Source organism: Hyaena hyaena, unplaced genomic scaffold, assembly GCF_003009895.1.
Source record: "Hyaena hyaena isolate Hyena2069 unplaced genomic scaffold, ASM300989v1 scaffold_306, whole genome shotgun sequence".
In the NCBI taxonomy this organism is placed as follows: domain Eukaryota; kingdom Metazoa; phylum Chordata; class Mammalia; order Carnivora; family Hyaenidae; genus Hyaena; species Hyaena hyaena.
This window is the reverse complement of record NW_024080935.1, coordinates 206,765-220,272: the sequence shown is the minus strand read 5'-3', so window position 1 is coordinate 220,272 and position 13,508 is coordinate 206,765. Positions and strand designations below refer to the sequence as shown.

General features: G+C 50.4%; 1 protein-coding gene across 3 annotated transcripts in view; it reads left to right on the top strand.

The window, feature by feature from the left end:
* GSG1L (GSG1 like) overlaps positions 1-13,508 on the top strand; it is a 204,653-nt gene that overhangs the window by 29,804 nt on the left and 161,341 nt on the right. The window contains exon 1 of one of the 3 annotated variants that reach the window (XM_039247841.1): positions 9,684-9,705. The exons of the other annotated variants lie outside the window; for them this stretch is intronic. The gene's annotated coding sequence lies outside the window, so the exon portion shown is untranslated. Of the gene's footprint in view, positions 1-9,683; positions 9,706-13,508 lie in introns of those variants that run through there. 3 annotated transcript variants of the gene reach the window in all.

The following is a 13,508-nucleotide window of genomic DNA, read 5'->3' as shown; positions in this document are numbered from 1 at the left end:
TGTTTCTGTTTGCTTCCCCCTCTCTCAGAGTTCTGCTTCCTTTGCCGGCTTCACGCTATGGAAGCCCTTTCCCTGTAATAGTCTCTAACCGCTCCGCGTCTATACCTCCCCATTTGGCACCAGTAAACCTCCCAGGGAGGGGCTCATTTACCAGGTGTGGGTCGCATGCCCTCCCTAAGCAGACCATTGTGAGGGGTGTAGCTCCGAAAGGCGAGATCTGTGTCTCTGCTCCCTTCTGGGGCTAGGGTCTGGGTCAGCCCCCATAGACTCTCACAGACCCAGAGTGGCTGTCCCCAGAGGGAAGCCAGGATGCTGCTCCCACCATTGGGGAGCACCGACGCCGGGCGGGCGGAACGGGCGAGCACCTGGCCACCTCTTTCGTTAAAGAGCTTCTTCATGCCTCTGTGCCTTGTACGCGCAGTTCCCTTCCAAAACGGCCCCCACCTGGTCCTGCTGGAAAATTCTTTCCTCTTCTTTCTTCAAGGTTGTATGAGGCTCCCTCTGTCTGTGACCTGGCATGCTTCGCCACGCCCTGTTCTGTCTCCACAGCTCCCAGGGAAGTGTGAAGTCATTGTTCCTCCCACACCGTGTCACCGGTGAAGGCGCTGTGTGCACGGGGCCAAGTCCCGGGATTTGGACTGTGTGCTTGGCAAGCCACCCTGAGACTTCTGGTGGTCTCCTCTGTGTCCTTCAAGCCCTAATGCACAGCTGACGCTGTTTCCTTGATGAAGTGTCCCTGGCCCCTGTAGACGTGGTTAATCACAGCTCTGTTCGCGCTAGTGAGGTGGAAAGAGGGGCTGCAAGCTACACCATGTCAGGTCATTCCCTCCTATGGGATCGAGAAATGACCGCTCTGTCCCCACCTCTGGCTCAAGGAGGCCCCTGGAGGGGCGCCTGGGTGGCTTAGTCGGTTGAGCGTCTGACATCAGCTCAGGTGACGATCTTGAGGTTCATGAGTTAGAGCCCCGCGTCAGGCTCTGTGCTGACAGCTCAGAGCCTGGAACTTGCTTCAGATTCTGTGTCTCTCTCTGCCCCTCTCCTGCTCATATTGTCTCTCTTTCCCTCTCAAATAAAACATTTTTTAAAAAATTTAAAAAAGAAGGCCCCTAGAGACCCATGGTGAGGCAGACAAACTTTGGCTCTCATGCCCAGCCATCGGAGATAAATCAGTGCTCCTTGGGGCTGTGCGGTGCTCAATGGCACGATGGATGCCTTCTCAGGGTCTTTCACTGTGACCAGCCTCACCGGAAGCCTCCAAAGACAAGCCTTCCTCACATGGTTCTGGGCATGTGGCCACTGTAAGAGATGGGGTAGGTTGCGCAGAGGGCTCACTCCACAAGTTGTTTTAAAACTATATTTGGGGCGCCTGGGTGGCTTAGTCGGTTAAGCGTCCGACTTTCGCTTAGGTCATGATCTCGCGGTTCGTGGGTTCGAGCCCCGCGTCGGGCCCTGTGCTGACTGCCGGCTCAGAGCCTGGAGCCTGTTTCAGAGTCTGTGTCTCCCTCTCTCTGACCCTCCCCTGCTCACACTGTCTCTCTCTCTCTCCTAGAAATAAATAAAACATTAAAAAAATTTTTTTAAACTATATTTATATTTGAACCCCCTCCAACCCATATTTTCTGCAGAATTCTTCCTCAGGATGGTACAACCCATCACACACGTACATGGCATCCTTGTGGTTTGAGAATTATGGATAGTTGGGATCTAGTACCAGACTAAGATTCTGACCCAGTCAAGAATTGCATCCCGAAGTACATTTGGATTTTATCACTTGTCCATCCTCATCCATTTATACATCCCTCACCCATCAGTCCTCCATTCTTCCATCCATCACCACCCATCCATTCATCATGCATCCATAATCCATCCATCCATGCACCCATCCACCACCCATCCATCTATTCATCCATCCATAATCCATCCATCCATCCACTCATCTATGCATAATCCATCCATCCATGCACCCATCCATCACCCATCCATCCATTCATCCATTCATCCATGCATAATCCATCCATCCATCCATCCATCTCTTCATCCATCCTTCACCCATCAATCCTTCATCCTTCCATCCATCCATCCATCCATCCACCCATCCACACATCCAGTTATCCATTATGTGTCATCCATAATCCATCTATATAACCAACATTTGTTGATGCCTCTGCTGTGCCAGACACTGCCTCTGGCAATAGACTGCACAGATGGATAAGAAGATCCCTGCCCCGGAAGAGCAAAATACAGTGGAAGAGACAGGTGCAAAAGCAAAGATAATTAAAAAAGAGACGGATGACCCCCTCTTCCCCCAGTATCACCCATTTACTTTATGCTAATGATGCCCACTTGCATATAATACACTTATACTCCACTAATGAAAATGGCAACAGTTCACATTTGTTCACTTCTTTATACAGTGCTTCCTCATGCGTGGCCTCGTTTGTGTCTCAGGGCCATCCTTTGGGGGTAGGCATTGTTATCTCTGTTTCTCAGCTGAGGAAACTGAGGCCCAGAGAGGGCAGGGAACTGCCAAAGGACCCTCACCGTGGGCGTGGTGGAGGAGGTATGCAGATATGGTCTTTGGCACCTGAGCACACGCTGTGTGTCAAGGCTTTCTGCAGCTCTGCTCACTGCGGGTTGAGACTCTGTCCATCAGCTGATGCAGGCTGTGTGACATCTGGTGGTGTCACAGAAGGCTGCTGGCCCCCCCAGTGCCCTGCCATCCATCACCCTCTGTAACTTACCTGGGGCGGTAATGAGAGCCTGCCTGACGGCTGATCACCTCGGCAGGTTCCAAGAGCTTCTGGAGCTGATGCCTCCCTTCCCTAACCACTGTCTTCCTGGCTATAGGGAGCCACAGCACCTCTAGAGAGAGAATTACCGCCTCTGCCCGGGCGTGTAAAATAGAGGTTAAGCGTAGGGTCTATTAGGTCCCTTCCAGATAGTATGAGCCCGAGGCTGGCTCTCTCTTTGTGCATATTCTAGAGAGGCATTAAAGACATATCAGCACTGAACTGAGACTTTCTTCTTGGTATTAATAGAAGGACAGGAGAAGCATTAAAAAAGGGAATAATTTTCTTTCTCTGAGAACTAAAAGCTTGGGCTTTGAAGCAAAACTGCCCAGGATTTAAATTCTCAGGCATGCAATGAGGGCCAACTCTTATTAATATTACTCTTATCAGCACCACAGACAGAGTTGAAAAGCCACAAACAGAATAATGTGGTGGTAGAGAGTTTACGCTCTGGAATCACAGAGGCCCATGTTCCAGTCCCGGCTTTGCCACCGGTTACCTTTGACACTTTGCCAGTGACTTACCCTCGGTGAGCCTCAGTTTGCTGACCTACTGGATCAGGATGGAAATCAGAAAAAAAAAAAAAAAGTCAACACTAGGAAGCATTTACCGCATGCCTGGCGCCGCTGTAACCTAGCGACTCACTTGGCCTTCACAGCCCTTTGAGATAGAGACTGCCACCGTCTCCATTTGACAGGTAAGGAAACTGAGGCAGCAAGCAGGGTAGTACCTTGCCCAAATCCCTGCAGCCAGTAGTTGGTGAAGGTGGGATTCAAGCCCAAGGCTGTCTGGCTCCTGAGGTCCTCACGGGTTCAGTCGGAAAGATGAATGAGATGATGCATGTACATCAGCCAAATGCCTGGCGCACATGGCAGGACAGAGGCAATAAAGGCCGTACTGCTGCCGATGGCATTAGCTGCGACTCTGTCCAGCTCTGATGATGGACATCCTGCCGGCTCACGCAAAGAAAATGAATTGATTTGCACTTAGAAACAACAAAGCATAGATACAGGGGCCCATGAATGTCACAAAAGGCTCTTTCATATCTTACATAGACTCTCTGTTGGTTCCTTCAAATACGTTAGCTGCTGGCTGCGTAGGCTATTAGGTTGAAGTGCGCACATGGATGAAAATAAACTAGAATTTAAATTAAACCTCAGATAAAATGTAAACCTGAGTAACTCCCTTGCACCAGGCACATTTCTCATGTGGGCAGCACAGAGCGCTCCACCATAGCTACCGTGCGGGACCGTGCTGCTCCCTGAGGAAATCGGTGAGTTACCTGTAGCCCTGCACTCACGCCCTACCTGCTTTGCAAGTCTAGATGTGAGAGAACTTTCTTCCCGGTAGCAGGTGGCAGAAGGTTCTCAGGGAAGGCTCTCATTGGTCTGTATATATCCCATGGGGATTCCTGAACTAATCACCATGGCCCAGGGGGATGTGAATGGAGCACTCTGGTTGGCCAGCCCGAATCATGGTGGGGATGCTTAAACCAGCTCAGACCACCAGGGATATGAGCCTGGCATGGAGGAGAGGGGAAGCCAGAGAGTGAAAAATAACGTCCTGTGGGAGATGGTATCATTCGTTCAGGGTTATTCATTTCTTCCACCATTGCCATGTGTCTCTGAGGCTGTGTGTACTTCCCCACCACCCTTGACTTTGGGTTTGGTCATGTGACTTGCTTTGACCGCTGAAGTCTGAGCAGATGTGAGGGATGCTGTATCCAGGCACCATGAGCCTCTGTCTTCCTTTAGTTGCTGCCTCTGCCCTGAGACCACAGTGCCCCCGAGAGTGGCTGTCTCTTCTGTCTGGTCCCAGAGGGAGAAGACACGTGGAACCCAGGGCAGCCAGACCAGCTGAGCCCAGCTGAGCCCAGCTGAGCTGTGGCCGACCCTCCACCCTTGTGGAACAAGAAGAGGAACTAGGTGTTTGGTATTGAAAGCTGCTGAGATTTTTAGGACTGCCTGTCGCTGCAGCAAAAGCTGCCTTGTTCATACCTGATCCTCCCTCCCCAGTCCCATCCCGCTTCCTGCTTCCTGCTTCCTGCACTTTGAGCTTCTGCGAAGGGCACACGATAGTGTGTGGCCAATCCGCGGCAGAACTGAACTCCGGGGCAGAGCAAACGGGCTGGGGCAATAGGAGCTCCTCTTCTGATTTCTCTTAGGCTGCCGTTTATTCAATCAGAAACATTTCCTGAGCTCCTGCAATGGGCCAGGTGCCAGAACCTCAAGATCTCACCAGGCTCGTCCCCGCCCTCCGGGTGCTCCCCACGGGAGAGGAGAGTGATGGGCGCGCAGGACCTGGGCTCTGGCAGACTCAGGCCAAGACACCTGGGGGCTTGGTTCGTGCTGAACAAGGGCTGGCCTTGGACCCAGAGCACCATGTTCGGCTTATTAGTTTCTTTAAAAATGCCCATCGGATCGAAACGCGGTCCTACAGCGCAGGTCATCCAGCAAGACCGAGGGCTCTCGAGATTCTTCTTTTTGTGCAAGGAACATTCCCCCCGAGCTCATTATCCTCCATCCAGCGCGTGCCATGGCATTTCCCTGCCTTGGCTGTGGGTCACATTTTACTCCTGTTGCAGTCCCTGGGGCCATCAGAGTGACAGGCGCGTCACGCCGACTGTCAGCCTTCTCCTGTCCTAACACACTGTTCTCTGACTTCAGACCTTACTGGTCCTCATTATAAAAGCAAGGCTGGGGCTGGGGCTGCTGTGTAAAGGCGCAGCTTTCTTCTCACTCATTTATTCACGAATTTCTCAGACACTGAAAGCCAGTTATGTCCAGTTGCAGGGGGTGGGGGTGACAGGGATGGTCAGAGTACAGTAAGCCCTTCGGCCTGGGATGGGGGTACGGAGGCTTGGAGACCCAGGGAGGGTTTCCTGGAGAAGCCGGGCCTGGGAGGATGGGTGAGTTGATCAAGCGGAGAGCACCTGAGGCAGAAAGAACATGGTGGGGGGCAGAGGTGGGGGGCTCTGGAGGTGCTCCTGCCTGCCTCACGCCTACCCTTCCTCAAGGGTTCTCGTATGGGGAGTGCCGAGCTCTGCCATCGCCCTGGGCCCTCGTGTCCTTTCCTGGTGATGTGGTCTCCATGCCACAGGTACAGGGGGACGGGACACAGCGACACCTCGTTCATTTGTTCTTACTGGAGCGCCCTGCCTTCCCCCCGTGGGCTGCCGCAGAGCCACAACGCGTTCTGCCCAGGCCCGCAAGTTTCCCTTTCAGGACCCCGTGTGGGGTTTTCTCTTGGTTCTGGAGAGGAGTTCTTGTCACAGCCAAGGTCAGATGGCTTGTGCCCCCAGGTGGGACATCAGGCTGCTATGATCATAACATTCCTGTTTATCAAGCACCTACTACATGCCTGGCACCCTCAGGGCTGCGGCAGCACATGAAGGCTTTGTTAAGTTTGAGCAAGCCTCCTACTCTGAGCACGGAGGATGGATTCCACTGCAGTCCCACTTAGCCTCAGGTAGGTGCCCTTGTTTGTGTACAACCTGAACAACCGTGCTTGGCAGCCCTGGGCCCTGTCTAGGCAATATCTCATTTAATCCTTTTAACAGCGCTAGAAGGTGAATATGTTCTGTGTTCACTGCTGTTTGACAGTCAAGGAAACTGAACCTTTGAGAGCTTCACCCCTAGTCAGCAAGCATGGGAACCACTTAAATTCAGGCATCTGCAACTCCATGCCCTGCCCTCTTCTTGCCACACATCACCATCTCCTGCCACCAGCTGCCCGGGCCTCTCTTCTGATGGGCTCTTAGCTGATGTTCCAATAATTCTCTCCTGCTGCTCCGGGGCCTGTTATCATTCATTACTGTGCTTTGTAGCTTCATGGACTGTTTTATTTTTCACTCCCAGTGGCTCATTGTTTGGGAGAAGCCGAGAACCTGGTGTGCCCTTGTTCTAAATGCATCGTGTCAGAGGCAAGTTTATCTAATTTACTATCGGAGTCAGCACAGTACCTTGTCGATTCCATTTCGAGCTCATTTCCTCTCCGATGATTTCCATCCAGGTGGCAGCCTACCTGCCAGCTCCTGGGCCAGGCGCCACCCGCATCTCCTGTGGCTGTGACCCTGGACACATGACACTGCCCTCAGCCTTCAGTAGGCAGCATCTGCGGCCCATCTCAGAAGCACCTCTTTTTTCTTTTTAAGTTGAGGAGCCCGACTTGGGGCTTGAACTCACAACCCTGAGATCAAGACCTGAGCTGAGATCAAGAGTTGGACGCTTGACTGACTGAGCCAACTAGGTGCCCAACACATGTTCTTTAAGGAGCAAAACCCTATGTCTTGGGGAGGGCTTGGATTTGGAGATCAAAGATCTGACTTCAAGTCGTCTTTTGTGTGGTTCCAGGCAAACCATTTAAAGTCCTGAACTTCTTTTTCTTCATCCATGAAGTGGAGGCGCCATTTTCCTTTCCCAAGGTGGCAACAACATTGATCGCTTTGATGTCGTCATGAGTTGGTAAGGGTGTAGGAGTGTGGGGATCTTCACGTAGTGCTGACGGGGTCTCCACGCGATGGTGGAGCAACCACAATGGACGGCAATCTGGAAATGTTTATTAAAACTGTAAAAGATCAGGGCACCCAGGTGGGTCAGTCTGTTGAGCATCCAACTCTTGATTTCAGCTCAGGTCATGATCCCAGGATTGTAAGATCAAGCCCCAAGTTGGGCTCTGTGTTGAGCATGGAGCCTGCTTAAGATTCTCTCTCTCTCTCTCTCTCTCCATCTGCTGCTCTCCCCCACTCACGTTCTCTCTCTCAAAAATAAAAATAGTGAATTATTCTTACAAAAAAGTTCACAAGATGAAGACATCCTGCTTAATGACTGATACAAAGCCAACCTCAAGCGATCACTTCTGTGGTCAAAGTAGGAACTTGCCACCATCCAGAAACTCCCGTCATCCCTCTGCAGTGCCCCCCACCCCAACTTTTACCCTGAGAAGTAGCCACTTCCTGGCACTTATAGTGGTCACTGCCTTGATTCACTTGATCATTTTGCCACCAAGCCTCCATCCCTAAACGTTATGGTATGATTTTGCCCGTGTTTTGTATCTACATTCAAGAAGTCACACAATGTATTCTGTTATGACCAGTCTCCTGCTCAGCTTTATCTTGTGGGACTTACCCCCATAGTTGCTCTGCTATGGAGTTTTTTTTTTGGGGGGGGTTGGTATAAACATGAATGTGAATGGCTAAGAAGAAAGGTCTAGAAAGGAACCCACCATATTGATGATGTCATTTTGGGAGAGGGGCTTGGATGTAGGGATGGAAGTGTTCTCAAGAGGTTTAGGGATCTTATCTGTGATTTAGATTTTATTTTAGGGAGAGAGTGTGTGTGAGTAGGGGAGGGAGAGAGGAAGAAAGGGAGAGAATCCCAAGCAGGCTCCGGATGGTCAGCGCGGAGCCTGATGCGGGGCTCCATCCTAGACCCTAGAATTATGACCTGAGCCTAAACTAAGAGTCAGACGCTCAACCAAGTGAACCACCCAGGTGCTCCTACCATTTGGAGTTTTCTAAAGGAGGAATGTACGGGCGCTGTTGTAGGCTAATTACGTTGTAAATGAAAGAAGAAATGGAGAGCAAAATACATGTTTGCCAGAGTTGTTGGGAACAGGGAGAGGAGCTCCTCTGGGTAAAAACTGGAGCACGAAGTAGGCGTTTGGGAAAAGGGAAATGGACACAGGCAAACACAAACTGCATTTCTTCCAGAAGCGACCAGAGGGGCTGCATAGAGAGTGGTGTGGTTAGATGCACAAACAGGTGTCCTGGGTTCAGATCCCGGCTCTGCTACTTGGCAGATTGGGCAAATTATGACATGGGGCAAAGTATGTAATTTCTGTCCCTCTCCCTGAGTTTTACCACCTGTATTTGCTATCAGTTGCTACCTACCAAATCACCCTAAACTTAGTGGCTTACACAACAATAATCATCGATTACCCGATTTCTCTGGGTCAGGAATTGGGGAGCAGTTTGGTGGGCGGTTCTGGGCTGGGATCTCCTGAAAGGCTGCCGTAGACGTGGGTGGGAACTGGAGAGTCAGCCTCCGTGGCAGTTTGGTCACATGGCTGCCGAGTTGGGGCCGGCCAGAGGGTCCCTGTCCACAGGCGCCCGCCACTGGGCTGCTCTGGAGTCCGTAGGACATGGTGGCTGGCGTCCCCCAGAGCAAGGAGTCTGGACGGCCCACCCCGAGGTTGCAATGCCTCCTGTAGCCTGGCCTTGGAAGTCCCACACGTCACTTCTGCAGTATTAATCAGTCCCACAGGTCATCCATCCCTGAGCCAGTGTGAGGGGGGACTGACTGTATGAGGGCTTGAGGAGCAGGAGAGGAGGTTCCCTGGGAGTCACAGAGCGGCTCCCACATCCCATCTGAAACAGGGATAAAAGCACCCACCTCCTGTGGCCTCCGTGAGGCTGAGTGAATCCACGGGCGTACAGTGGCCGGCACGTGGTCAGTTTCGCGGAAGCCCTAGTTATCACCGTGACGCAGAGATGCTGGCAAGGCATGAATTTTTCTGGGTTTCATTTGACTTCGTGATTTTGCAATTGCAAGTCAGGGCTCCGGTTTCCTGGAATGGCACACCATATAGCAGGTACAGATAGCTGCACTCCAAGTAACCGCCTGAGCCGCTTCTGAGCCGCCGCACGACGGTGGCACCCCGCATAGTGGTTTTGCGTGTTGGCTTCATTGCATGGACCGAGCCACCGAGGACCAGCAGACAGGAGGGCTGATTTTAATCTCCTTGGGAACAGACATTGACGCTTTGACTTCAATCACTTTCCACATCAGAGGCCCCAAATGAACAAAGCCATTGATGTTACAGTAGACTTGTGACTTTCACCGGAGAACGGGAAACCTGACCATCGTTGGTGTTTTACTTCAAGGATTCCAAACTCCAGTGCCGATAGGCCAGACAGGTAACCCGGGTCGGGGAAGCAGCCGAGGGTAAGAAGATCCATGGGAGCGTGTTGCCAAATGGCAGCCGATCCTCGGCTTTGGTGCTGGAGATACAGTAGGGAGTGGTGGGGACTGTGGCAGACACGCCGACAGACGCCCTGTCTCCAGGGCCATTGTCTGCACGACCACAGCCCAGTGCCGCCCGGATTTCTTCCCCTCTCCTCTCAGCGCTTAGGGGCCACAGCAGTGAAATTTTGGGTCCTCCATGCTCAGTTTTCTAGTTAAGGTGCAACTCGTGTGAAGAGTGGCTAGTGGCCTATGACGAACTTCTCTCTTTTTTGTAGCCCTGGGGTCCCATCATACACCAGAGCCTGGCCACAGCATTGCAGCTGGGAGGATTTATTGACTTCCTTCATTGATAGCATCCATTGATTGACAAAGTGAGGTTTAGCACTCTCGACCAGGTCATGATCAAAGGCGATTGAGAGCATCCTTTAAGTATCTCACGGAGGAAACAGACACATTGCAACAATCCAGTGGGGGGCTGTGGGCTGTGTGGTGGTATGGACTCCAGCTTCCGTGTGAGGTGGGACTTGGGTTATTTGACAGATCTGAGGGCATCAATACTGGGACAGGTGCACTTAACTTGCCTAGAGGTGGGGTGGGTTAGGGTAGGCACTGTGGTTTCCTGCCCAATGGACATCTCCTCTCCCTCCTTATCATCCTTCTTGTCAAGGAGGTTGAAGAAGGCAGATACTTTCCCAACCTCCCTCATGGCCAACAGTAGTTAAATGATCTAGTTTTAGCCAGTAAGATGTAAATGTGACTCTGCTGGGGACTTTTTTGGGAAATATTTTCCCTTTGATGAAAGGATGTGGGTGTATGGGTAAAATCTTTCTCACCATCCTGGATGCTTCCCTACTTCCTACATGTGGGAGTGGTTGGGTGAAGATGTGAGGTCTGGAGCTGTAGCAGCCATATTGTGCCTTTAGGAGACTTTCTGAGAATTGTATCAGTGAGGCACTGGATTACTTAGCCACTTGCTTCCACCCTTCTTGTTAAGAGAGATAATTTTTTTTTCCTTTATAGCTTATTGTCAAATTGGTTTCCATATAACACCCAGTGCTCATCCCAACAAGTGCCTTCCTCCATGCCCATCACCCTCTTCCCTTCTCCCCCACCCCCATCAGCCCTCAGTTTGTTCTCAGTATTCAAGAGTCTCTCATGGTTTGCCTTCCTCCCTCTCCCCAACTATTTTTCCCCTTCCCCTCCCCTATGGTCCTTTGTTAAGTTTCTCCTGTTCTACTTATAAGTGAAAACATATGTTATCTGTCCTTCTCTGCCTGATTTATTTCACTTAGCATAACACCCTCGAGTTCCATCCACGTTGCTACAAGTGGCCAGATTTCATTCTTTCTCATTGCCATGGAGTATTCCATCGTATAGATAAACCACATCTTCTTGATCCATTTGTCAGTTGATGGACACTTAGGCTCTTTCCATGATTTGGCTATTGTTGAGAGTGCTGCTATGAACATTGGGATACATGTGCTCCTATGCATCAGCACTCCTGTATCCCTTGGGTAAATTCCTAGCAGTGCTATTGCTGGGTCATAGGGGAGTTCTAGTGTTAATTTTTTGAGGAACCTCCACACTGTTTTCCAGAGGGGCTGTACCAGTTTCCATTCCCACCAACAGTGTAGGAGGGTGCCCGTGTCTCCACATCCTCGCCAGCATCTACAGTAAGAGAGATAATTGAAGGACTTTATTATTGAAGCCATTGCTAGTTGATTTGTTTCAGCCAAAAAGTTGCATTTTTAATGTTATAGGGAATGTTTGACCATGTCATCTGAGGGTACGGGGAATTCAGTGTCCCTTAAACATTGACAGGGGCTTGAATTTTCTCTGTCCAACTCCTAGGCCTTTTTCTTTTTTTTTTTTAATTAAAAAATTTTTTTAACGTTTGTTTTTGAGAGACAGATAGACAGACAGAGTGTGAGCTGAGAAGGGATAGAGAGGGAGACACAGAATCTGAAGGAGGTTCCAGGCTCTGAGCTGTCAGAACAGAGCCTGACACAGGGCCCGAACCCATGAACTGTGAGATCATAACCTGAGCCGAAGTCCAGTGCTCAACTGACTGAGCCATCCAGGTGCCCCGGTTTTCTATTTTTTTTTAATGTTTATTTATTTTGAGAGAGAGAGAGAGAGAGAGAGAGAGAGAGACTGAGTACATGTGGGGGAGGGGCAGAGAGAGGGAGACCCAGAATCCAAAGCAGGCTTCAGGCTCTGAGCTCTGAACTGTCAGCACAGAGCCCATAGTGGGGCTTGAACCCACGAACCACAAGATCATGACTTGAGTTGAAGCTGGACTCTGATTGAGCCACCCAGATCCCCCATTTTTTTCTATGGTTTTAAATCTCTAAATTAAAAAAATTAAATTGTCAAATACATCACCTATGCAAAAGAGCATGTAAAACATATATGTATAACAAAAATAATAAAATGCCCATATACTCAACACCTCAGTTAAAGATCTGAACATCATCAAACCTTAGACACTCTGTGTGTCTCTCTCCATCAGAACCCTCTTCCCAAAGCTAACTACTATCCTTAATTTTGTGCTAATCATTTTCTGCCGTTCTTCATTGTTTTACCCCCGCCATGTGTCCCCAAACAGCACCATATTGAATTTCACTTGTCCTTGACTTGTATACAAAGGGAAGCAGGCTGTACACATTCTCTTGTAACTTGGCACTTCTTGTAGCTCTGATCCTACCTTGTTGTGTGCTGTTTTTGAGTTCCATGCAGGCCCAGCGTGTAGTGCGGGCTCTGTCCTTCGCACGGTCGTATAGTTTTAACTCGCAGGTGATGTGTTTTCTCTGTGCTCGGTAGACATTTGGGATGCTTGCCGTTGCCAGCAAGGCTATATTTTTGCCTGTGTCTCGGGGTACACGTGTGCAAGAGTTGCTTAAGGCCGTATGCCTTTGAGTGGGGGTGCTGGCTCAGAGGAATGCACCTGCTACCTCCATTAGATGGTGCCAAGCGGTTTTCCAAAGTGGCCGTGCCATTTTATATTCCCGGATGCTCCCGCTGTGTACAGCCTCACCGGCGCTTGGTCCTGGGCATGTTCTGTTCTGGATGGGTCTGTGGCCAAGCAGAACTGACCTCTGAGCTTTGAAGATGCCTTGCCCCAACTTGCCATTAAGTATCGCCATTTATACTTCTTTAAGTGATCACCCCAAAATTATTTTGGGGGTCCTGCAATTAGGCTTTATTAATGGCCTTTCTCTCTGGGTTCTGCTGATTTTGGAGTCTCCAATAAGGGGATAAAGCAATTTGACTTTCTCCACTATCAGAACTGTACCTGATTCGGTTTGCCGACATGTCGGCGGGAGATCTGCTTGAAGGTCAGCATGTGATGTCTCTCCCTGGGTTCTCTGTCTTCTGAATAATCAACTCCAAAGGTGAAAGCAAGCTGCAGGATTCTTAGGCATGCCCACTGCAGGGAGACGGGGACATTGGAGGCAATATGGGCAGGTGAGAAGTTTCAACAGGAGGTGAGAGAGCCTTTCCTGGGTGTAATTACCGGCATGGACAGATCCCCTAACCTCTGAGCCTCAGTGTCCCCTTCTATTACAATGGAGCTGATAACACAGGGTCATCGTGGGAAAGAGAGTGTACCCAGTACCATTAGCACAATGGAAGCATGCAGCAGGTGGCCAATAAATGTTAGCAGCCATCATTAGTAGTAGTTCTCATCTGTGGAGGGGGCCTGGATGGGGTTGAGAGACATCCCAGGCTCTGCTTCCTCTGGAGATGTAGG